At 43.4% G+C, this 23,301-nt stretch overlaps 1 protein-coding gene and 1 pseudogene across 1 annotated transcript in view; both read left to right on the forward strand.

Moving 5' to 3' along the window:
* Positions 1-15,224: 15,224 nt before the first annotated feature.
* Positions 15,225-23,301, forward strand: part of SH3RF2 (SH3 domain containing ring finger 2) — a 143,920-nt gene continuing 135,843 nt past the window's right edge. Inside the window, exon 1 of the mRNA XM_045060495.1 lies at positions 15,225-15,648. The gene's annotated coding sequence lies outside the window, so the exon portion shown is untranslated. The remainder of the gene's footprint in view (positions 15,649-23,301) is intronic.
* Positions 15,242-17,698, forward strand: LOC123379115 (annotated as a pseudogene).

Consider the following 23,301-nt stretch of genomic DNA (forward strand, 5'->3'; position numbering starts at 1 on the left):
CTATTAACACATATGGGGAAGTCTGAAAGATGACCAAATCTGGGGATGAAGGTCAGCAGTTTTGTCTTCATCACGTTAAATTTGAGTTGCCTGTTAAGACTTCTAAGCAGAGACATGGAGTAGGCATCTCAAGTCCAAAGATAACATTGGATAACATCAGCCCCAGTCTCAGAGAAAGATCAGAAGAGGTTTAGCCTCATGGATAATAAAGAGGAAAGAGACCCTTGTTGCCTTACTTTTCCTCTGTCACGTCCTCCTTCCATTTATAACTACAACTGCCTGGCAAGGAAGGGAGGTCAGATGTGCTCTCCTTCACTCTCAGAGGTAGATAGGATAGCATCCAACAATCCTATACAAGAGGACTTTAAAAAAAAAATTCCCATTTAAATTTCCATTGTAGAAATCCAAGAGAATTTGAATGACCATATGCAAAAAAACCAAACAGACTTACCAGGAAAAAAGTTTCCTACCTGTGAAGTCTCAAAGAGACCTGAACTTCCTGGGACGTACACAAGGAGGAGCTAGACAGGCACAGAGAGTCATGCCTGGGTAACAGGTGGCAGAGGAGGTGTCGATTCAGACACCCAGTGGGCTTCATCAGTTGATGAATACTGAAATGCTCTGATGATTTTTTAGCTTAAAATAGGAACAATGAATATGGAGGCATCTTTTAAATGTTAATAGAAGCAGTATTAAGGAAGAAATTGAACCTATTGTTTTGCAAACAGCTGGATCTACTGAAGCAAATTCAGGGTGTATTTCTGAGGGTTCCTTTCAAAATATGCCTAATTATAATAAGCAAAAACTCCAGGGAGGCACACCATAGGGGAAAGACCTAGGGATCAGGACTCAGAAGGTCTGGCGTCCAGCTCTGGCTCTACGGCAAATCCCTGACTCCTGAAAGTCACATTCTAAAACCCAGATTCTCAAATCAATCAAAGCTGTGATAAAGTGGAAGAAAGAAAATGTTCGTAGTAACGATAGATCTAGAAGCACTGAGAGCCACCACTTTCAGACACTGGGCTAAGCACCCGATGGGCACTGTTCTAAGATATGGGGGTAAAGTTGAGAGCTTTACCCAACTCTGGATGAGCAAGTTACTCTCTCTGCACTCAGTTTCTTCATCTGCAAAACAGAGATTACAATGATTCTTACTTTATTAAGAAAGTTATCAAGATCAAATGAGGTATTCTATGTGAATCACTTACCATAGTGCCCAGCAAATAATAAGCACTCGAGAGTTACTAGCATTTATTGCTAGTATCATGTATACTTCTTGTAAGAAGGCTATGGAGCTGTGGAGTCTTTACAACTGTCAGGTTATACCTGTCAAATTAGAATGACTGCATAACCTGTCCAAGGTCACATTGCTGGTAAGTAATAAACGTCACTAGTAAGTAGTTAAGAATGTGGAAATGTTAAGTACTTGTATGTTAGCATTTAGAGGAGACTGAGGGGTCTTTTTTTCTCCCTAATGTTGAACCCATTCCAGGCACAAGGCTTCCCCTCATCCTGTTCCTTAGCGAGATGCTGGTAACTTCCATCTCTGCAGCTGCCTCCATCCAAAAATCCACTTTTCACTCCTGTGTCACATTTTCAAAGAAGTGTTTCCTGACTATTAACCTATAAGTCCCCACCACTCCCATATGGGAGTCCTACTAACATTACGCTGTTTTATTTTCGTTACAGAAGTTATTAGCTAACTCGCTCATTTGGTTGTTGTCCACCTCTTCCTACCAGAATGTAACCTCCTTGAGGGCAAGGATTTTGACTGGCTTCTTAACCTTTCCATTCACAGTGCCCAGAACAGTGGCTAGCACATACCAGATGCTCATTAAATGAAAGGTGAAGGGCTGACTGATAACAGTTCTCTCCACCTACCTGAGCCTTCTCACGACAACACCATTTTACTTCTGTGAGTTCAATTAGTCTTTGGTCTTAGATCCACAAGCAAATGACCAAAGAGTTAGGATAAATACTCTTGCTCCTTTTACCGCCCTCCCCTGTGAATTTACAAGGCTAACAGGACAGTACGATCAGACATGATTTTCTCCTCTCCCGGAGGCTGGTGCTAAATTGTGAGGATTAATGAGATTCCCACTGCTCTCACTCATTCTAAGTGTCATGCCAAGGCTGAACCAATATTGAGACTCATATTGTACATAGGAGTTCATTTCATTCCTACGCTGTTGTACCTGCGAGCAGGGTCTCTGTCAACTTTGTTTTAATAACAGGATTCCAGAGGGAAAATGCCAACTGAATTCATTACTAAAATAAATTGAAACTACACAAGCAGACTGGAGGGCAGGAAACAGCCAAGAGACTTTATCTTCTCAAACTCGGGGGCCACTCATAAATTGACAGCCACTGAAACACATGCATCCCTCTTTGGAAGATAGGATCCTCTTGGTCAGCACCCCCAGACCACGGCTTGACCTTTGTGAATCTAAATTACTCTCCATTAACCAAGCAAAGAGGTGTGCATTTTCCCCATTCTGTGGATGAGGAAACCAAGGCTCTAGGAGTTTAAATTTCCTCTGCCAAATAACTCACTTATTACAAGACAGGTGTTTTTTTTAATTGAAGTACAATTAACATACAACATTATATTAGTTTCAGGTGTACAATAAAATGATTCAAAATTCTATACATTTCTCAGGGCTCATCAAGATAAGTGTATCCTTAATCCCCTTTATCTATGTCACCCATCTGCACACCCACCTCCCCTCTGGTAACTACCAATTTGCTCTCTGTATTTAAGAGTCTGTTTTTTGTCTCTTTTTTTTCATCGTTCATTTGTTTCTTAAATTCCACATATGAGGGAAATCATACGGTACTTTTTCTCGGACTTATTTCACTTAGCATTATTCTCTCTAGATCTATCCATGTTGTTGCAAATGGCAAGCTTTCACTCTCTTTATGGCTGAGTAACATTCCATTTTATATATGTATACATGCACACGCACACGCACATGCACACACACACACTCTACATCTCCTTTATCCATTCATCTATCAATGGACACATGAACTGCTTACATAATTTGGCTACTGTACATAATGCTGCAATAAACATATATCTTTTTGGATTAGTGTTTTTTTCTTTCTTAGAGTAAATACCCAGTAGTAGAATTACTGGATCATATGGTAATTCTGTTTTCAATTTTTTTTGAGGAAACTTCCTACTGTTTTCCACAGTGGCTGCACCAATTTGTATTCCCACTAATAGTACACAAGGGTCCCTTTTTCTCCACATTTTTGCCAACATTTGTTATTTAGTACATTTTTTATTTAGCCATTATGACAAGTGTAAAGTGATACCTTGTTGTGGTTTTGATTTGCATTTCCCTGATGACGACTGATTTTCAGCATCTTTTCATGGGTCTGTTGGCCACCTGCATATCTAAGAGTTCTGAAACCCATTTGGTCTACCTCCGAGTTACAGACTCTTTCCATGGTTTTATGCCATCTCTTGCTTAAATCAAAAAGAATGAAGGACTGTTGCTTAATTAGGCAAGAGGTCGTTTCTCCCCCTGGGTGTCCCCTGCAGGTTGTGATGACTGCTGAGTGCGGTTGCCGGGGAATCAAAGCAGCAGCTTTGGGTTTACAGTTTGGAAAAGACCTTAACTCAGTAACAGAAAGAAGGAAGGAGGAAAGGGAGACTGAAATGAAGACAGTATGGCCAACAAAATGTCTACCTGGAGAAAATGAGACTGACAAAAGGCCCAAGCAAATAGATTAAGAGATAAAACACAGGAAGGCAGAATGAACGTGAGACCTCCAATTCACTCTTCCCTTGAGTATACACTCTGGCCAGTACTTAGATAGTGGCTGAATTTCAAAGTTCATTCTGAACTCCCTCTAATCACATAGCCAGCCTGTCTTTTCCCCATCCTCTCCTTTATTCATTCAAAAGGCACAGATCAAGGGGAGCCTGGGCAGCTCAGTCGGTTAAGTATTTGACCCTTGATTTCAGCTCAGGTTGTGATCTTGCAGTTTGTGGGTTCGAGCCCCACGTCGGGCTCTGTGCCAGCGGTGTGGAGCCTGCTTGGGATGCTTTCTCTCTCTTTCTCTCTCTCTGCCCCTACCTTGCTCTCTCTTCTCTCTCTCAAAATAAATAAATAAACCTTCTAAAAATTTTAATAAAAAAATTTTTTTTTCAAATGCACAGATTGAGAGTATTCCAAGGCAAGGCACTGACAATACAAAGATGAATTAAGTGGTCAGTGACTGATCTTATCTAGAATACAGTTCACTTCTGACTCCCCAAGTTGGCAAGTGTCTGAGGCAGGGGTCCTAATGACTTTTACCACTACTGGGTGTCAGTGTTGTCCCAGGCATTGTGCCACCTCTGCAAGTACAAAAGCAAGTGACATTGTACCACCCACCAGAGCTTAGGGCCTAGTGAAGGAAACAAATGGGTCACTGGACGGTTACAATCCAGGTGGGCAAGAGCTGTGGGAAAGAGAAGTGCCAGAGGCCGTGGAAGCTGAATCTTCTCACCCATAACCAGGAGTTAGGAAGGGATGAAATGTCCCTTCTTTGGTTCATTAGGCAAATAAATCCAGAGCCCCTATTATGAAGGGGGATGAAGATACAGTGATGAAAACTGAACCTCTGTCCTCATGGAGCTGACATCCCAGGAGGAGGAGAAGATAATAAACAAATAAATAATAATCAAATAAACCATTTAAATAATTTGACAGATAGTATTAAGTGTGGTGAAGAACACAAAGCAAGGTGAAATGAAGGGAAGCTACTTTCGAGCAGGTGGGCAGCAAAGGCACCCAAACATCAAGACAAGCCAGCCATGTGGAGACCTCGAGGAAGAGGGTCCAAGGCAGAGGCGAGGGGAAAGGCCTAAAGCAGGGACAAGCACGGCCTCATTGATCAACTGAAGGAAGACCAGTGTGACCAGAATAAAGTGCTCAAAGGTAGAGTGGCCAGACAGGAGATAAGGTGGGAGACAATACGCAGGGCCAATTCTCAAGGGCCTGGTATGGATTTGGAATTTTACTCATAGAGCAATGAGAAGCCATTGATGATTTTAAGAAAAATTCTGATAGGCTCTAATTTACATTTAAAAAAAGTTTTTTTAATGTTTATTCTTTTAGAGAGATAAGACAGTGTGTGAACAGGGAAGGGGCAGAGACAGACAGACAGACAGACAGACAGACAGACAGAATCTGAAGCAGGCTCCAGGCTCTGAGCTGTCAGCACAGAGCCCGATGTAGGGCTTGAACTCACAAACTGCGAGGTCATGACCTGAGCCGAAGTCGGATGCTCAACCCATTGAACCACCCAGGTGCCCCTCTGATTTACATTTTTAAAGTCTAACTCTAGTCAGCTGGATTGTTTAACACACAAGACTGTGAGAACTTATCTTTTTTTTTAATAAACTTTTTATTTGGGAATAATTTTAGATTCATACAAAAGTTACAAAAAATAATACAGACTTCTTATATTCTTCACCCAGTTTCTATAAATATCTTACATAACCATGGTACATCCAGCACAACAAAGACATTAGCACTGGTAGATTGCCATGAACTAAACTACAAACTTTGTTAGGATTTTACCAGTTTTTCCACTTGTGCTCTTTTTCTGTTCCAGGATCCGACGGAGGAGAACACACTAGATTTAAACCCATCGTCTTTTAAAAAGCCTTTCTATATTTGAGGAAGTACCTCAAGAGAGTGAAAGCTAGGATCAACTTCTCTGGTTTGTCATGAGAAGTCCTGATAGATCAGGGGGAAGAGTGGACTCAGGAAGGCTACTTCTGGAGTCACCTAGACAAGTCATCTAGTCTGCTTCAGTTATCTAGGCAGAAGATGTGGGAACCTCCTCAAAAGAACAGGGTGGGAGTCAGTTCTATCAATACAGGCACATCTATTACCATCACCTCATAAAATAAAGGTAATTTTAATACTCACAGATTAGGAAGAACACAGTCTCAGAATAGGCTGTATTTTTACACAACATAAATTTAGCTTTACAGAAAAATTAAAACAAATGCCTTAAATCTTCTCATTTTTGTCCGAGATGAAATTTTATTTGTAGTTTTATCTATCCAGCCCCACAGAGTCTGGCGGCAGCTACCACAAAACAAAACAAAACAAAACAAAAAAACCTGTGGATTTATAAAACTATAATCACGTAATCAACAAACATTTGCAGAACACCTTGTATATTTCAGGCACTGAGTGAGCCTCTCAAGATAGGTGTGTTTCTTGCCCTAGTCAAGCCTATAGCCAATGTGGACATTAGATGAGTACTGGTTTTAGAAGCATGATATGGACCAAGAAAAACCAAGTAACTAATTGCAAAACCTGTTCAGAGATTTATTACTAACCTGATGGAGCTGGTGATTAAAGGCAACTAGACATTGATTTGGCCATAAAATGAGTGCAACAATTGGGAGTGCCTGGCAGGAGATTGTATCTGGGATGGGAAGGGTGGCCACTCCTCTTCTTGGGAAAAACCCTCCTGTGAAAGGTGAGGTTTCCAGCATAAATCAATCAGGGGAAAGTTGAGTGTGGGGGCAACTTCAGTTGTGTCCACACCTAAACAAGCAGCTGTCATTCTTTCGTGCAGCATCTCTTCCCTATTCTTCCCCAATCATTTCAGTAGGTCTAAATGTGGACTCAAAGGTAAGGTAATCCCCTGGTCGGATATCTCATACCAGCAGACAAAAATCTTGATTCTAGTCAAGAAGATTTAAAAAATAATAACAAATATTATTGAGCTCCCACAATAAGCAGAACAGATCAAGATGAAGAGCTACTCAGCTGGATCCTCCCCAGCAGCAGAGGTAAATAACAACAACAATGGGGTCACGAGACTAGTTATGCTCACAGCCATCCGTGAGGGAGTGCTCGAGGCCAAGCCAGGCCATGGACCAAATGGACTCCTTGCTTCCTTCCCCTAATGCTGTAATCCAAACAGCACTGGTGACTTTAAACTGGTTTGGAGACTTCTTATATTAGGACCTTCTGAGGTGCACAGTAAGAATGAAAAACTATGGGTCCCTTTCTCAGGCCTCTTGAATCAGAATTTACAGAATCTGCATTTTAGATAGGCTCCCTAAGTGCTACTGATGTACCTGAAACCTAGAGAATTGTCCTAAGGGCCTATTAGCTATCTTGGGATGGCCACTACAAGACAGAAGGGGAGGGAAGATGCAGATGACTGGGAGAAGGTCTTGCAGGTGATGACGGGTGGAGGCAGGAGCAGGGGCATTTCCCACTACCATTCCTGTGCCCTGCTTTCTGTCATTTCTTGGTAATTTCAAATGGTCTATGGCTATTCTGTAAACCTCTATAGTCATTGTTATTGCTTGGCTTGACCTTTTCAAGGTTATTGTCCACATTGGTTCTCTAGAACCCTTTGGGCTGAAAACTTCAAAAGCCAGGTATTATGCTCAACACCGTCCAACATTCACATAGAAGTTTCCAGAACAACCCCAAGCCAGTGAGTCCCAGTGGTTAAGACAATCTCCAGAATCTAGACACTTAGAGGGCTTTGTGTCTTTGGATGGCTGCTCATGCCTCAGTTTCCTCCTCTGTACAGGGGGTTTACTATCAGGACCCACCTCATCAGGGTGTTGTGAGCAGCACATGAGATCATCTGTTCAAAGCTCTCAGAGTGTACCTGGAACAGAGCTCATGAGTGATGTTAGTTCAAACATACAACCAGTCAAAAATACCGCCCCCCCCCCCCACCATGAGGAAGTGCCCACAGTACACTCAGCTGACACAAGAGTCACCGTGGAGGGGTGGGCAAAGAAAATAGGACAAGCTTATTCATGGAGAACTGATGGTGCTGAGCAGAGAGCTCAGAGCTGTGCATGGCTGTAAGAGAGCGAGGGGGCAGAGGATATGGGGGGCTGCTAAGAACCCCTGTTTGTGCTGGGGTGGATATCATGTATGATGGTAAAGGAAAAGGAGGGAAGTGATAAATTCACTGTGCGTGCACCTGTCATCCTGGATGAGCAAGAGAGATCATAAGAATTCTCAAGACCTAGCTGCATCATTAGATGAAGAATAAAAAGGCTTATTATTAGGGGAAATTGATGCTTTGTGAAACTAGAACTTTTAGAACAAAGAGATTCAGATTGACATTTCTGTGAAGCTGGGAAAGTGTGTTTCAGTCATGATCAGTTACAGGCCTTGGGATCTTTCGTTTTATTGTTCTCTTGTCCCATTTTCTCCCCCAGGCCCTAGGCTGAACTCCAGGGTGGGGGACTGTCTGAAAAAGCCCTTGAAGGGATGTACTGGGGAGGGGGAGACCTTCTTGTCAAGGAAACACAATCTACATTGTGAAGGGCTTTATTTCAACTGCTTCGAAAATACTTCAGAGACAACCGTAAACTTTTTTTAATGTTTATTTTTGAGCGAGAAAGAGAGAGAGAGGGCAAGGTAGAGAGAGGGGGAGACAGAGGATCCAAAGCAGGCTGGAACTCACAAACCATGAGATCATAACCTGAGCCAAAGTCAGAAGCTGAACTGAGTCACCCAGGAGCCCCAAAACCTTACACTTCTTGAAGGAGTTAGTTCAAGGGGGTGAAGAAGGACATGGATGCAACTATCAGACCAGGATTTGAATATAATTTAAATTAAGGTGACTGATTATGTTACCTTGGGGAAATCACTTAACCCCTTGAACCTCTGTTTCCTCATCTGTTAAATGGGGTGGAAATTATAACCGATCTTACAGAGTTGTTGTGGAAAATGAGACAAAGTATGCATGGGGAGGTGCAGAGCAAGCCCTTAATCACATCCTCATTGATGTCATTGTTATCACCATTTCTAAGAGGTTCTGCGAACAACAACGGAAACCAGCAAAAGATTAAGATGTGCCCTGGCTTGAAATCATAAAAGCCTTCAGAAAACACTGGAAGTCCCTAGAATCTACATCTCTTTTTTAAGTTACAAAACGGTATTGTGCTAAGACAGACACATTCTCCACAGATTTTGTCCATTGACCCCACCCCATCCCGCCACCAGCAACCAATTCCCAAATCTCCCTTCTTCCCCAAAGTTGATCCCCAAGGCACCAATGGCTCAGGAAAGAAAGCAATTCATATTGTTCTTTCTCAGGTATTCCTGCTTTTTAGACCCAAGTAGGGGTGTTTCCATGTTCAAGTCTGTATCCACAGTTTTGAGGATATTTGATGAGGTGTGAAGAGGTGTGAGAATGAGAGCAAGTGTGCAGAATATAGTCAAGGAGCGTGATCCAAAAAAAGAAACCACATCTTCCAAGCACTCATTCACTTACTGAGTCATTTTGTGAACCCTGATGGCAAACTTGCTGTGTTACAGGCCCTGGGCTAACAGCCTACAAGTTCCCAGCCTGGAAGGTAGACTGTCATACATGGCCATAGCAGAAGTGGGGGGGGGGGGGGGGAACCTGTCACATCCTCAGGTTTGGCCCAGTGACACATTCCGGTAAGACTATTAGGCTCATGTCCTGGGAACCAGCCTTAGGAGTAGGTAGTGAATACCCAAGAATATCCCAAAATATGTCTATATCCCTCATTTGGTTCCATGCCCGAACTCCCTCATTAGTCTTCATTTCGGAATAAGAGATCATCCCCTCGTTGAAGGCCAGTAGCCCTAGAAGACATCATCAGCCACACCAAAACCACTTTCCTTAACTGCCTTATCAGAACGTGACCATTTACAAAACATTGTTACATTGATTATCTGTTGGCAGGACAGGCAGTTTTGTCCATTTTACAAATGAGGACATTAAAGAATTAGCCTGTGGCCTCACATTTCAAAGATAACAGAGCTAGGACTTGAACCCAGGTCTTCTGACTCAAATCTATTGTTCCTCAAAGCCATCCAGGACCATCATTACTTCCTATCAACTAAGAAAAAGTTACTCTTTCTTCTCAAAATTAGATACTTCATGCTTCTGGTGGAGAAAATCAACTTGAAATAGGGTTAACATCCCACTCTGCATCCTTCAAAGAGGTCTGTGAGGGGATGAGGGCTCTCACGTCCTCCAATACTCACAGCTCAGACTGCCCTGCCCTGTGGGCACAAGGAGAGAGCAGGGTGTCAGGGAACAGCTAGTAATAATGACTGGTTCCTGGATGCTCACCATGTACCCAGCACTCTGCAGCATGCTTCAGCCACATCACCCAAACGTCCCTCACCTCACCTATGCACACCCGTATAATTGCAGTCCCTCCCGCCCCCATTATGGATTTCTCCCCATCTAGAGGGAGAACCCCGGAACAACCCCCTCATATTCATTCCTACATCCTACCCACCTACGGGTTTCTATAGGAATTACCTTGTTGTCCCATGAACGCCGTGGCTGCTATGAACACCCGGCTGTGCCACCAAGGATTCAGCCTCCTGGGACTGCTAAGAGACTTGGGTTCCCTTGGGTTCTCAATGCACCCCTTTCCCCAGCTCTGCATTCTGTCTGCTTGGCCTTGGAGCCACTGAGTGTCCCATATCACCAGGTGAGAAGAGATCCTTCAGCTCATGGCTCTAACCCTTCTTCACAGGGACTGAGAAGAAGTTCTCAGGGTTAGGCAGGGTTGGGATCCTCACAGAACCTGCCACCGTCCGCGTCCCCATGTCTTTCCCCAGGCCTCATGCGAAGGGTTTTCTCCCTTCTCCTGTGGCCCAAAGCTATATAAACAAATGAAGAAAAGTTGAGAGTCTAGGTAGGCCCCACAAACCAAATGAATACTACTGGATAACTCCGTAAAAGTGATAGCTCAGGGACGGCATGCAGGAGTCGGTGCCCAAACTCTTAAAAATCCCCCCACAGTAACAATAGCTGTCACTCCTTGAGTCCTCACATTCTTATCTAATTGTCCCTCCCAAGAACTCTTTGAAATGAGTGCTGTTACTGTCCTCAATTCAGATAAGAAAATGGAGTTCAGAAGGTCACTTGCTGAGATCACACTCCAAGCCACAAAATGAGGAGATGGGCCCCATCTATCAGCCCCTAGGACCTAGAATGTTAACCCTAATGCAACACTGAGCCCCACGCCTGGCCATTTTTGAAGGTTTGGGGATCCAGGCAACATTTCTTGCAACTCTGAGGGCTCTGAGAAGCAATGACAAAGGAGAGTTTAAGTATTGGGTGGGTGGGAGGGAGGGAGGAGGAGAAGCTGTTAATTTTAGATCTGTAACTCAGACTGCTCATTAAGTGGCAGGGGTGTCACCATGCCCCTAATCTTTGCCATCCACCTTCTAAAATAAAAGAGTCGGGGCCTATGATTTCCTCAGTGGGAAGATCCTTCCTTCACAGACTTAAAAACCCTGAGGATAATGAGACTTTTTATACAAGACCAAAGGAGACTCGGGCGTGTGGAAGTCTCCTGTCATTTTCCCCAGTTCCCCCCAAACATGTCCTCAACACCTGGTAGAAAGCAATAGGAGAATATTCCAGGAATTTGTCTTTTGAGTCCAGGCATGCCTCAAGGGGACCAGACTGATAAAACTGCCAATGGGACCTGGTCAGTCTGGGCCCTTCATTCCTGTGTCTGAGTCACATGGATACCTTAGACAGAAATAACTTGTAAATTCTAACCCCCTAAACACACTAAATTAAACAATTATTTCACATAGTCAAAATAAGGACCCTAAACCTAGAATTATAGCCATGTTGTGGTGTCTATAGTATCACCCCTGCCCCAAAAGACAATGGGTGACAGTCGCTCACATCCATCTGGGTTCAATGTGTGCCAGGCACTGTTCTCCAAGTGTGGCCTGGGACTATTGCATCAGCACTGCCTGGGAATTGGTTAGAAATGCAAATTTTCAGGCCCCACCCCAGACTTACTGAATCAGAACCCCTGAGGAGGGAGTCTAGCAATCTGTTTTAACAAGCTTTAAATGAATGATTCTGGTGCCTTCTAAAGTCTGAGAACCCTGCCTTACTTTACGGAATCCTCACACTGACTGTAGAAAGGTACAGAAACATCGAGCATTACTGTTCCCATTTTACAGGGAAGGAATCTACATCTCACCGCACTTTGGGTAAAACACTAGCCCCAGATGAGCCCCACTTCATTCTCTCTGCCCCCCCCCCAATCTCTATCTGTGCTTCATGGGATTCTCCCCCTCTCTCTCTTTCTGCCCCTCACTCACTTGTGCCCTCTCTCTCTCTCAAGAAGAAAAGAAGACGAAGAAGGAAGAGGAGGAGGAGGAATCTTAAGTTACAAAAGTACGGAGTCACCTATCCAAAGTGAGTAGTAACGAGGACTGGAAGGCAGGTCCCTCTGAGTACCCTAAATGTGTCTCCCTACCCATGAAAAGGAAGCGTGACGGAGAGTAAAGGAGACAAATGGCTAGTCCCCTGGAAACCAATTAAAGGCAGCTTCAGTCCAGGGTTGCAAAAGAAATTAACATCTATGGAACATCAGTTATGTGCCAGTTGCTACACATACATATCTCATTTCATTTAATTCTCACAAAAGCCCATGCCATGTAAGCATGCTGCAATCAGATCAGGGAGGGCGAGCAACCGTGCCGGGCTCTCACAGCTTAAGCAAGTTGCAAAGAATCTGAATCCTGCTTAGTCTGTCTCTAAAATCGTCACAGCCTCCCTGGAACACACTCACACATTCAGCAGATACACATGTCCTCATGGCCAAAAGACCAGAAAACCAAGGATGAATGCATATGCAGCAGCAAATGAGATCACCCTGCTCCAGGGGTGAAAAACCACCTTGACAGCAATTGTGTGGCTTTCATAGCGTCATCAGTCACCCCAGTCTGCTCCTCCCTCCCCTCCCTCCTCTCAAAAACCACAGACTTTTCCCTTTCACCTTGAGAGACAGGGAAGTCAAGTTCTCACCAAATGGAACATGTTTATGCTCTTCCTATTAATTGAGTATTCACCTACCTTTCCAGGGAAGCAAGGCCCTTAGTGGGTAAGGACGCCAGGAATGACATGAAATACCAGTTGGAACGCTAGCAATATTCAGTGAGGATTATCATAATGTTATGGATGCCTTTAACCAGCTCCCCATAGAGAATACATACACACCCTCGAAACTGGCTTGGAATCTACCAACAACCTTCTAAGCCGATGGCTTAATTAACTTGTGGGCTGTGTATGCCATGTCATGAAATGTCTCTAAAACCCAAGAGCACAGGAAGGTGTAAAACTTAGAAGCTACAATTTCTCAGCCATCAGTTTGCAGAGCTTCTTTTTTTTTTAAGTTTATTCTTAAGTAATCTCTACATCCAACGTGGGGCTCAACTCATTACCCGGAGATCAAGAATCAAATGCTCTCCCAACTGCACCAGTCAGGTGCCCCAGAGGTGTGTTTGTTTGTTTGTTTGTTTGTTTGTTTGTTTGTTTTAAAAACAAGTTACTTCTCTGTCTTGCTTAAATACACAGTATTTTCCCCTTTGGTTCATAAAATCGAGGAAACATAAAGTGAAAACTCTGGGCGAAAATATGTGTTGACATAAATATATAAAACAGTTCCCAAATCTCCCTAGCCTAAAATCTGTCTTTGGCTCTGGGCTGCTTTTAGGATAGAGCCCAGGCATCCCAGACCGCTTCGTAAGCACTTGTGATCAGATGGCGACCCACCCTGCAGTCCTGAAGCCTGCCCTGCCCCAGACTGCGTGCTCTGGCTATACAGAACACAGGCTGTTCCCAGGAGATCCCAAGTCCTCTCCTGCCCTCACGCCTTCACACCTGTGGGTGTCTCCACCAGGAATCCCCACCTCCTCTTCTTTACCAGGCTGACTCCAACTCCGGCTCATCCCCCAAAATTCAGCCCAGGTGCCACCTTTTTAGGGATTTCCAGTGGGGTCTCTTCACGACACGGTGTGCTGGCCCTCACGACACTACTTTTCACCCTATTTTGTGATCGTCTATTTACTTTGGTAACACTTTCAACGACGCAAGCTCCATGAAGGCATCTGTGGCCCAAAGCCAAACAGGTGCATGGTAAACACCCAAAGCATCTTTGTGGAATGAACAAGTGAATGAGTAAATTAATGAATGATGATCCCTTATTCATTTTCCCACAAGCTCAAGATACACCTTGGAAATGAGAGATGTGATTGTCCTCTCAGTATATCCTTAAGATGCTACTTTCACCCCCAGAAACTCATATAGTCCAAGATAGTCAGAAGTATCTCAAGGCCACAGAAACCCTAGTCCAAAATATTATCTAGATAAGCCCGTTATCATTATCTAGATGTATCCAGATGAGCCCAGGGGTATCCATCAAATCAAGATTCTTTTTTTTTTCTTTTTTTAAAAAATTTTTAAATGTTTATTTTTGATTGCTTCTTGGCCTTTTGGCTAAAATCAAGTGTAAATGTTTATTTTTGAGAGCCAGAGAGAGAGCTAGAATGGGTAAGGGGGGGGGGGTGCAGAAAGAGAGGGGGACACAGAATCCCAATCTGGCTCCAGGCTCTGAAATGTCAGAATGGGACCCAATGTGGGGCTCGAACTCACTAACCGTGATATCATGACCTGAACCAAAATCAGATGCTTAACGGACTGAGCCACCCAGATGCCCCCCCCCCATTTTTTTTTTTCTTTTCCAAATGTTTATTTTTGAGAGCGAATGCATGCAGGGGAAGGGGCACAAGGGAGGGGGACAGAAGATCCAAAGTAGGCTGTGCGCTGACAGCAGCAAGCAGATGCGGAGCTGGAACTCACCAACCAGGCGATCCTAACCCCAGCCGAACTCCAACGCTCAACCCACCGAGCCATCCAGGTCGCCCCCCACCCCCCAATTCAAGACTCTTGAGGTCGGTAACACAACCAAAGCTAGGTCAAATTCCTGAAACTGCTTTTAGTCTGAACTAATCTGGAAACTCCCTTTGGTTCAGACCTTGTTAGTATAGGCCAGTGTAAATGTGCTCTCAGCATTCGTATTGTTTTATTATACACGTGTAGATTATTATACAAGCAATAGATAGACAAGAAAGCCCCACCGCGCTAGAGCTCTGCTGCGGGTAAGGGGGTGCACACCTACGACTCGGAGAGGTGCCGGGAGTCCAGAGACCTGGGTGGGCCAGCCCCCCCCCCCCCGCCCTGCCCCCCACCCCCACCCCCACCCCCACGTGGGGAAGGCCGAGGATCCTACCTGGCTGAGGCGCGGCCGGGGAGGGGGGAGGGGCGCTGGCGGGCCCAGGGCCGCAGGAGCGTCCACATCCGCACCTCCTGGGCCCCCTGCTGGCTGCAGGACCCTGGGCTGGCGGACTTCTCCTCTTCCAGGCCCCGACCCAGATGAGACATGCAGAGCCTGCACGCTGACCCTTGGCCCCGGAAAAGGAGTTTCCGGTCCGCCCTCCCCCGGAAGAGAGCGCAGTCTTCAGCTGAGGACCCAGTGAGGACCCCCACGACCTGCGGGCCAGTTCTTCAAGTTCGTCACCTCAGGAGTTGGGGACTTTCCTGAACCAGAGACCTCTCCAGACAACAAGGGCAGAGCAGTACCTGTGCTACCTCGCAGAACATTCTGGAAGAGTTTCTGAGTGACATGGTCTTGGCCCCATTCCCAGATGCGAGGCCTTCGGGCCTACCTGTGGCCCCTGAGCACCACCCTCAGTTCTTGCTGAGCCCCAACTTGGGCATCTCTGCTGTTTGCTCAAACTCGGAACCCACTGAAAACCCACCTGAGGAGGCTGTTGGAGCCTGAGGAAGGTGAGTGCCAGGAGGGGCTGGGGCCAGGGTGATGGGCCCTCTATACTTCAAAGTCTCCCCCTTCGTGTCGCTGCTGCAGCTGCTCAGAGTGAAAGTTCCACCTTTTACCGCCTTCTCCCCTGGCCCCCATGTCTTCCACCGGCTGTCTTCTGCCCTAGGAGCCCTTGGTTGGTGGGGTCAGAAGCAGGGGATAGGACATGGCCTGGGCAGCTAATAAGACTGCCAGACCTGGGGTGCCCTTGATGGGGCCATGACCTGCCAGATGAGGCTTGTGCTGGTTTCCCTGAGGGCAGGGTGGGTGGGGAGGAGAATCTGGTTCTGTGGAGGGCAAGCCAGCACCTCTGGCCACAGAGGCTGGGGCATTGCCAGCCAGATCAGCTGGGCTGTGAGCGAGACACTCCTTCCTGGTAGTGGTCACAGGCCAATGGTGAGGTCACTAGGAACAAGTAAGGAAGCATGTTTGGCCACGGCCCTTTCCTGGCAGATCCAATTGTCTTCATCCAAGGAAGTGGACACTCCCCAAGTTATACGCTCTGTTTCTTCATGGGGAAGTCATGGCCCCAGGACCAGGTGTGGATCAAGAGGCTTGTGATGCTCACGGTTGTTCCCACGTGACTCAGGGCCCTGTTAGACATGGACCTATTAGGGGGTGCCTCCTTACTGGAGAACACTGTGGACCCCATATTTCCAACAGCCACCCACTCTCCCTCTCCTCCACTGATACAAGGCCTGCCTCCAGGACCTGGTGGAGGAATGAATTTCTAGGTCACTGGGGAGGCCTGAGCCCTCACTCTTCATTGTATACATCCTTTGCCTCTCCCCTGGACCAATAAACTGGTTCTTGCCATGGTTAAGCAAACAAACCCAAACACCCTCAAATATAAAGCAATGTACAGATGGTACAGTGAAAGACCCCACTCTGATAATGGCCCAAAACATGATTCCCCAGAGAGGGCCATTGGTAAGAGTATTTTAGAGGTTGATGGGCAGTGAGCCTGCAAGACACATCTAGTTTGCAGATGACCACTGAGAATATATGTTTTTTAATATTTCTAATGGTTGCCAAAAAATAAAAATCAGGAGGTTCATGTAACTGAAATAGTTTTGTGGAGCTTTCAAGGTGGAAGAGAGGCAAATAGACTATCACAAAGTAGCATGAACAGGACCATGATGTATAGATTTTCTGGGAGAATCCAAGTTCTGTCAACCCATTAGCAAAGAATAGCTGAGGCTGAGTGATGTCAGTTGGTTTCACATAGAGTGTGCTCTCAAGGTTGTCACAGTCCCCACCTGACCCGTTTATAAAACCAGTCTGGCCCCCTTATGCATCTGGCCCCCTTATGCATCTGAGTTTGCAATGTCTCTCCTTACAAAGCCCTTCTATAATATTGTGAATAATATGAGCACCGCCTACCATCTTCTTTTCCATTATATGCATGTCAATATACACAACTCTACCTATTTGTTCCTCTGTTATGACTACATTATGGTACATGCACAGTCTCTTCCTGCTGGATATTTGGGTCAGCTCCATTTGTCTTCAGTTACAAACAGTGTAACAATAAATGCCTTTGTTTGTAACTCTGCATATCTTGTGGGCATTTCTCTTGAATCAACTTCTAAATGGGAAATTACTGAGTCAAAGGGACGCACGTATAAAATTTCAATAGATAATGCCAATATGCTGAAGTTGGTTTAGAATCCAAGACTTTTTTTAGCCCAAAGCAAGGGATAAGGAGTGGTTGAGGTTCAAGAGTGGCATCGAGAGATGAAATGTCCACCATTGGAGCCCTCTTCTTCAACACCCATACCCGTATACTCCTACTCTACCCCTGACTAACGACTACAAAGATAATACTGTGAATGGAGAACTAGACCTCACAGGACAAATATATATTAGGATTCTGGCTGACAAATTAATTCTGTGATAAATTGGGGCCTGAAAAACAAAATGAGCTAATAGCTCTAGTTATATTTATGAGATTTTTCATTTGTTATTAAAAACAACCTTTTATCCAAATATATTTGGGTAAAATAATAAATCAGTATATTTGACCAGTTTTGATTTAGTTTTTTTGGCATTTCTTATTATTGTATGTAAAAAGGAAGTACTCCCCCCCCCCCCCCCCCCCGGCGCGCCTGGGTGGCTCAGTTCATTGAGCGTTCAGACTTCGGCTCAGGTCATGATCTCGCGGTCTGTGAATTTGAGCCCCGTGTTGGACTTTGCTGACAGCTCAGAGCCTGGAACCTACTTCAGATTCTGTGTCTCGCTCTCTCTCTTCGCCCCTGTCCCACTCACTCACACGCTGTCTCCTTCCCTCTCTTTCTCTCTCTCTCTCTCAAAAATAAACATTAAAATAAATAAATAAATAAATAAATAAATAAATAAATAAATAAATAAATAAATAAATAAATAAATAAATAAATAGAAGTACCCTCTGATATTCCTTCTGTTTGTATTTCAGGCTTATTTCCCTTTCTGTTTCTAGTAGATTAACCTGATGTTACTGTGTGCAGGCCGCTTATATTTCCAAGGTTTGGGTTCTTCTGAATGGAAGTAAAGATAAAAATCTGCAGTCAAAATTGCAATACAGTATTGATTAAAATAGCCTCTTTTTTACGATAAATGCAGCACATGGGATGTCTTGAAGGTTAGAAGTGCAGACTGCCTGGGCATCAAGCCTGACTTCCCCAAGCACTGTCGAGGGCAATGCTGTCTCTATGCTTCTGTTTCCTCATCTATGAAGATGGGAGTAATAATAGGGTTATAGTTCTTCGCACAGAATCTGGCACAAAATAATGTTAATTGTTATTATTTATTCCAGCATAATAGCCAGCCCCACCCCCTCTGAAAGTTCTGCAGGGTGCTGCAGTGCCCCAAACCATATAAGCCTCTAGGCAGCTACTCTGAGTTGACATTCATGTCATGGCTAAATCGGAATGAATAACTCCTTCAGGAAAAGAAACCAGGAGTTGGGCTCAGTTTGAAACTATACTTTAGATGCAAAACGACAGATAATAAGAGGCCTGGTAAGAGAATAATAGCTGACCTTTACTGAGCACTTACTCTCTGTCACACTCTTTGAAGCATTTTATGAGCATTTTCTCACTACATGCTCACAATAATCCTATGGAGTAAGTGCTATTATTATCATCCTCGTTTTACAGATGAGAAAACCAAGTACAGAGTGTTTAATCAACTTGCTATAGGTCACACTGTTATTTAATAAGATGACACAGACCTTCTGACTCCAGAGTTTCTGCTCTTAACCACCATATTAAGTTAGAAGCAATCACAGAAAAAAGGTAAATCACAGGACAAAAAGATGAATTCAGATATCGTCAACTAGTATCGTTCAAGCAACTTTTACGCACCAGATGCTTTTCTAAGTGGTACCAATACATGTTAGGAAGCGTGTTCCTTACCGCAAGCCTGAGAAGTACTTATTACTGAGAGCACTTTTATGGATGAGGCTTAAGCTGTTTAATACCCCGGGTCACAGAATTGTTAATACTGGAGGTGGGTTTCCAAAGCATTCCCAGGCTTTCTCCCTAGGAATGCGCTAAGAATTCCAAACACAAATGAGTCGTCCTCATCACTCAGCAAATATTTATTAAGCACTTAGAGAGTCAGGCACAAATGAACAATACAGAGATGGTTCCAGCACTATGGAACAGAGATTATGTGGAAGAGAGATACAATTTATAAGGCCAAGTGAGTAAATAACATAATATTATATAACTAATATATAATTAACACCATTACAGGGCTCAAGAAATGTCTAATTGATTTGACAAATGTTTATAGTCAGTTGTAGGAAAATTATTCTAATTCTTAAAAAAAAAAAAGACATTTTCTTCTCATGTATTTGTTATCATAGCAGACCCCATCTATGAAGAGAGACATCTAGGACTAATCAGGGTATTTAGGGGATTACTCGGTTTTGCAACTTTCCCACCTGTGATCAAAAGTGTAAGATTGTGGTTACCCAATAGCCTAGGCAAACTGTCAGCTTTTGCACAGACTTGCCCCGAGTTTAATAAGAATTAAGGTTGCATCCTGCTCATGGTTTTGAATCAAAACATTTACTGATTTCATCAGAAAGGAAACAGTAAAGGAAGAGGAGGAAGACCGGTTAGGAGTGATTATAGCCCTTTCCCTTTGTAAGGCACAGTATCTGTTATGGCTTAGCATCTACATACAGCAGTTTCGGAGCTTTGTAATTTATTTTTCTTTTTAATGGCTGTGTTATCAATGGTAATGCATAGGGTATTAGTGTTACCAGATTTAACTCTCCCTGTTGTAAATGTTTTAGTAAAGCTAAAGTGATTTCAGCCATCTTAATTATCTTTGAAAATTTTACACCAGTAACATATGCTCATTGTAGAAAAATTAGAAAAACACATGAACCAAATGGAAAAAATTTAAATCAACTAATAAGTCTAGAAGCCAGAAATAATTGTTGCTGATGGTTTTGCATACATTCCTCTAGTCTCAATATTATATATTTATGTATTATTCTTAAATAAGTTAGGCTCATACAGCTTATAAATTTCTGTATTTAGTTCATTATGAATGTTCTTTATGTCATTAAATATACATCTCCCCAGGGGTGCCTGGGTGGCTCAGTCAGTTAAGGGTCTAACTTTGGCCCAGGTCATGATCCCACAGTTCGTGACTTCAAGCCCACGCTGGGCTCTCTGCTGTCAGTGTGGAACCTGCTTCATATCCTCTGTTCCCCTCTCTCTCTGCCCCTCCCCTGCTTGCATCTCTCTGTCTCTCTCAAAATAAATAAATTAACTTTAAAATAAATATACATCTCCACTATCATTTTTGATAGTATATATAAAATATATATATATATATATTCAATAGTATATGTATATTTGATAGTATACACACACACATGTATATATATACTGTTTACACACTTCCCTGTTGAACATTAAGAATGTTTTTAACATTTTACTATTAAAAGTGATTATATGAGGAACATACTGGGGTATAAATTTATTTACATTAGTATATATTTCTAGGAGTACTATTTTAGGGTCAAAGGGTAGGGACATATTTACAAGGTTTTGAGTATATCTTTTTTACTTGTTTCATTTTTTCTTTTTTTGTTTAACTTTTTATTTTGAAATAATTATGAACACAAGAAGTTGCAAAAATGGTACAGAGAAGTCCCTTACATCCTTTAACCAGCTTCTATATATAAAGTGGTAATATCTTATATATAATACAGTATGAAAACTAGGAAATTGACATTGGCACAATACAATAAGTTACTACAGACTTTACTTGGATTTGACCAGCTGAATTTTTTTTTAATTTTTTTAATGTTTATTTACTTTTGAAGGAGAGAGAGACAGACTTTGAGTTGGGGGGTGGGGGGTGGGCAGAGAGAGGGAGACACAGAATCTGAAGCAGGATCCAGGCTCTGAGCTGTCAGCACAGAGCCCAACTTGGGGCTCAAACCCACAAACCGTGAGATCGTGACCTGAGCTGAAGTCGGACGCTCAACCGACTGAGCCACCCAGGCGCCCCTGACCAGCTGATTTTTAATATTAACAGAATGGTAAGATGCATTCTTACTTACTTTCCTACTTTCCCTTCTTGCACAATTGCCTTTAGGATTCCCTTCTAATCACTTAGAGGAAGAAATACAACTGTGTTTATTAGATAACTGTCTTCAGGGTACCTGGGTGGCACAGTTGGCTAAGCATCCAACTCTTGATTTCAGCTCAGGCCATGATCTCAAGGTTCGTGGATTCAAGCCCCACATTGGGCTCTCTGCTGTTAGTGCAGAACCCACTTCAGATCCTCTCTCCTCTCCCTTCCCCCCCTCTCTTTTTCTCTCTCTTTCCCCCTCTCTCAAAACTAACATTTAAAAAATTAAAAAGTAGATTAATGTCTTCTATTAAAAACGAAGATGAAGGGGCGCCTGGGTGGCTCAGTCGGTTAAGCGGCCGACTTCAGCTCAGGTCACGATCTCACGGTTTGTGGGTTTGAGCCCCGCGTCGGGCTCTGTGCTGACAGCTCAGACCCTGGAGCCCGTCTCAGATTCTGTGTCTCCCTCTCTCTCTGCCCCTCCCCTGTTCATGCTCTGTCTCTCTCTGTCTCAAAAATAAATAAACGTTAAAAAAAATTTAAAAAAAAAATGAAGATGAAGAACTGTAAGTAAGAATCCCTCCCCAGGTGTGCAAATGGTGAACTATGATTTATGGTGCATAAAATGGGTGGGGCTCTGCCCTTCTTTTGGTTCTTCACAGTGCTTGTGATTTGTTTAGAATACACTAGAAGAGAGTATCCCAAAGCCTGGGTTACCCCAACAGAAAATGGTTAACACAAAATCACACAGTAAGGAAGTTACTATTTTCTCCTTCACTCTTCTGATTGTCAAAGAGAAAGCCTCAGTGTGTGTCTATGGTAAACAGCATAAAGAATAGGATGCAAATGACTGAAGTTAGGGATATACAGGGTTAGAGCATCTTGGTCCGTAAAGAACTGACCAACCACATGTTCTGGCATATTCTTCTTTGGGTTTAGTTTGGATTAGAGGAGAACCATCTGATTTTTGGTTTTCTTATAGGATCTGCCTGCAAAAAAAGAAGATAAGAAGAATCCTACATCTATTAAGCATTTATTGTATGCATCATTTCACTGACTCCTCAGAACAACCCAATGAGACAGGCTCTATTAGTAACCTCATTTTATACATAAGGAATTCAAGGAACAGAGGAATGGAGTAATTTGACCAAGTGTTCCATCTAGTAACTGGCAGAGCTGAGATTCAAAGCAGGTCTATTAGACTTTAAAGCCATACTCTTGACTGCTGGTTTCTCGTTAAACTTAAGGACCTTAAGTCGTCTCTATAAAATGTCGGTTGGAGTTCTCTTTGCTAGGAGTTTGGGTCATTTGACTGTGGGTCTAGTGATTGCATACCAATACCCTAAAGTACACTGCTCACCTACTGACATCCTCCTGATTGGGGAGGAAATTTCACAATCAACTTCATTTGGGGCCTGCATCTTTCAAAGAAGGAAAGAATATCTCATAGGCATTCAACCCCTGCCATTCTGCTTTCCTCCATTTTTCCACTACTGGAAAGCTTCCCATTTTCCTCCAATAATTCCTCTCCTTGGATACTTCCAAAGGTTTCACAGAGGCCAACCTAGCCTCAGAGGAACATTAAAATGAAGTTTCGTTTAAATATTGAAAACATTTCCACATTTATACTAGGTACTGAGGAAAGATGGCGAAGAAGTACAAAACTTGGCCTCTGCCATAGAGAGTCCAGTAAGTCAAGAAAGTCCTCCTGAACCCTTCTGTTACAATGCTTTAGATTTCTAAGTGCTTGAACCCCTTTGGTGGGTTTATGGATTGCTTTACAAATGATTAACTTTAGGGCAAAGAGCCTGAGACCACCAAAGAGTTAAGAACCAGCCAAATGAAAATAACACAACTCTAAAATTATAATTCCAATAAATAAGTAAATCTGACAAAAAAGGCATACTTCTTTTGTGACCTAATTTTAAATTGGAAAGAAACTATCTTAGCCTGAAACAAAGGGTTGCTTGTTTGAGGGCAATTTATTTGAGAGCAAGGGTTAGGGATGGTGGAGTGATACAGAGAATGAGGAAGAGACAGTA

The sequence above is a fragment of the Felis catus genome, chromosome A1 (genome assembly GCF_018350175.1).
Source record: "Felis catus isolate Fca126 chromosome A1, F.catus_Fca126_mat1.0, whole genome shotgun sequence".
Taxonomy (NCBI): Eukaryota; Metazoa; Chordata; class Mammalia; order Carnivora; family Felidae; genus Felis; species Felis catus.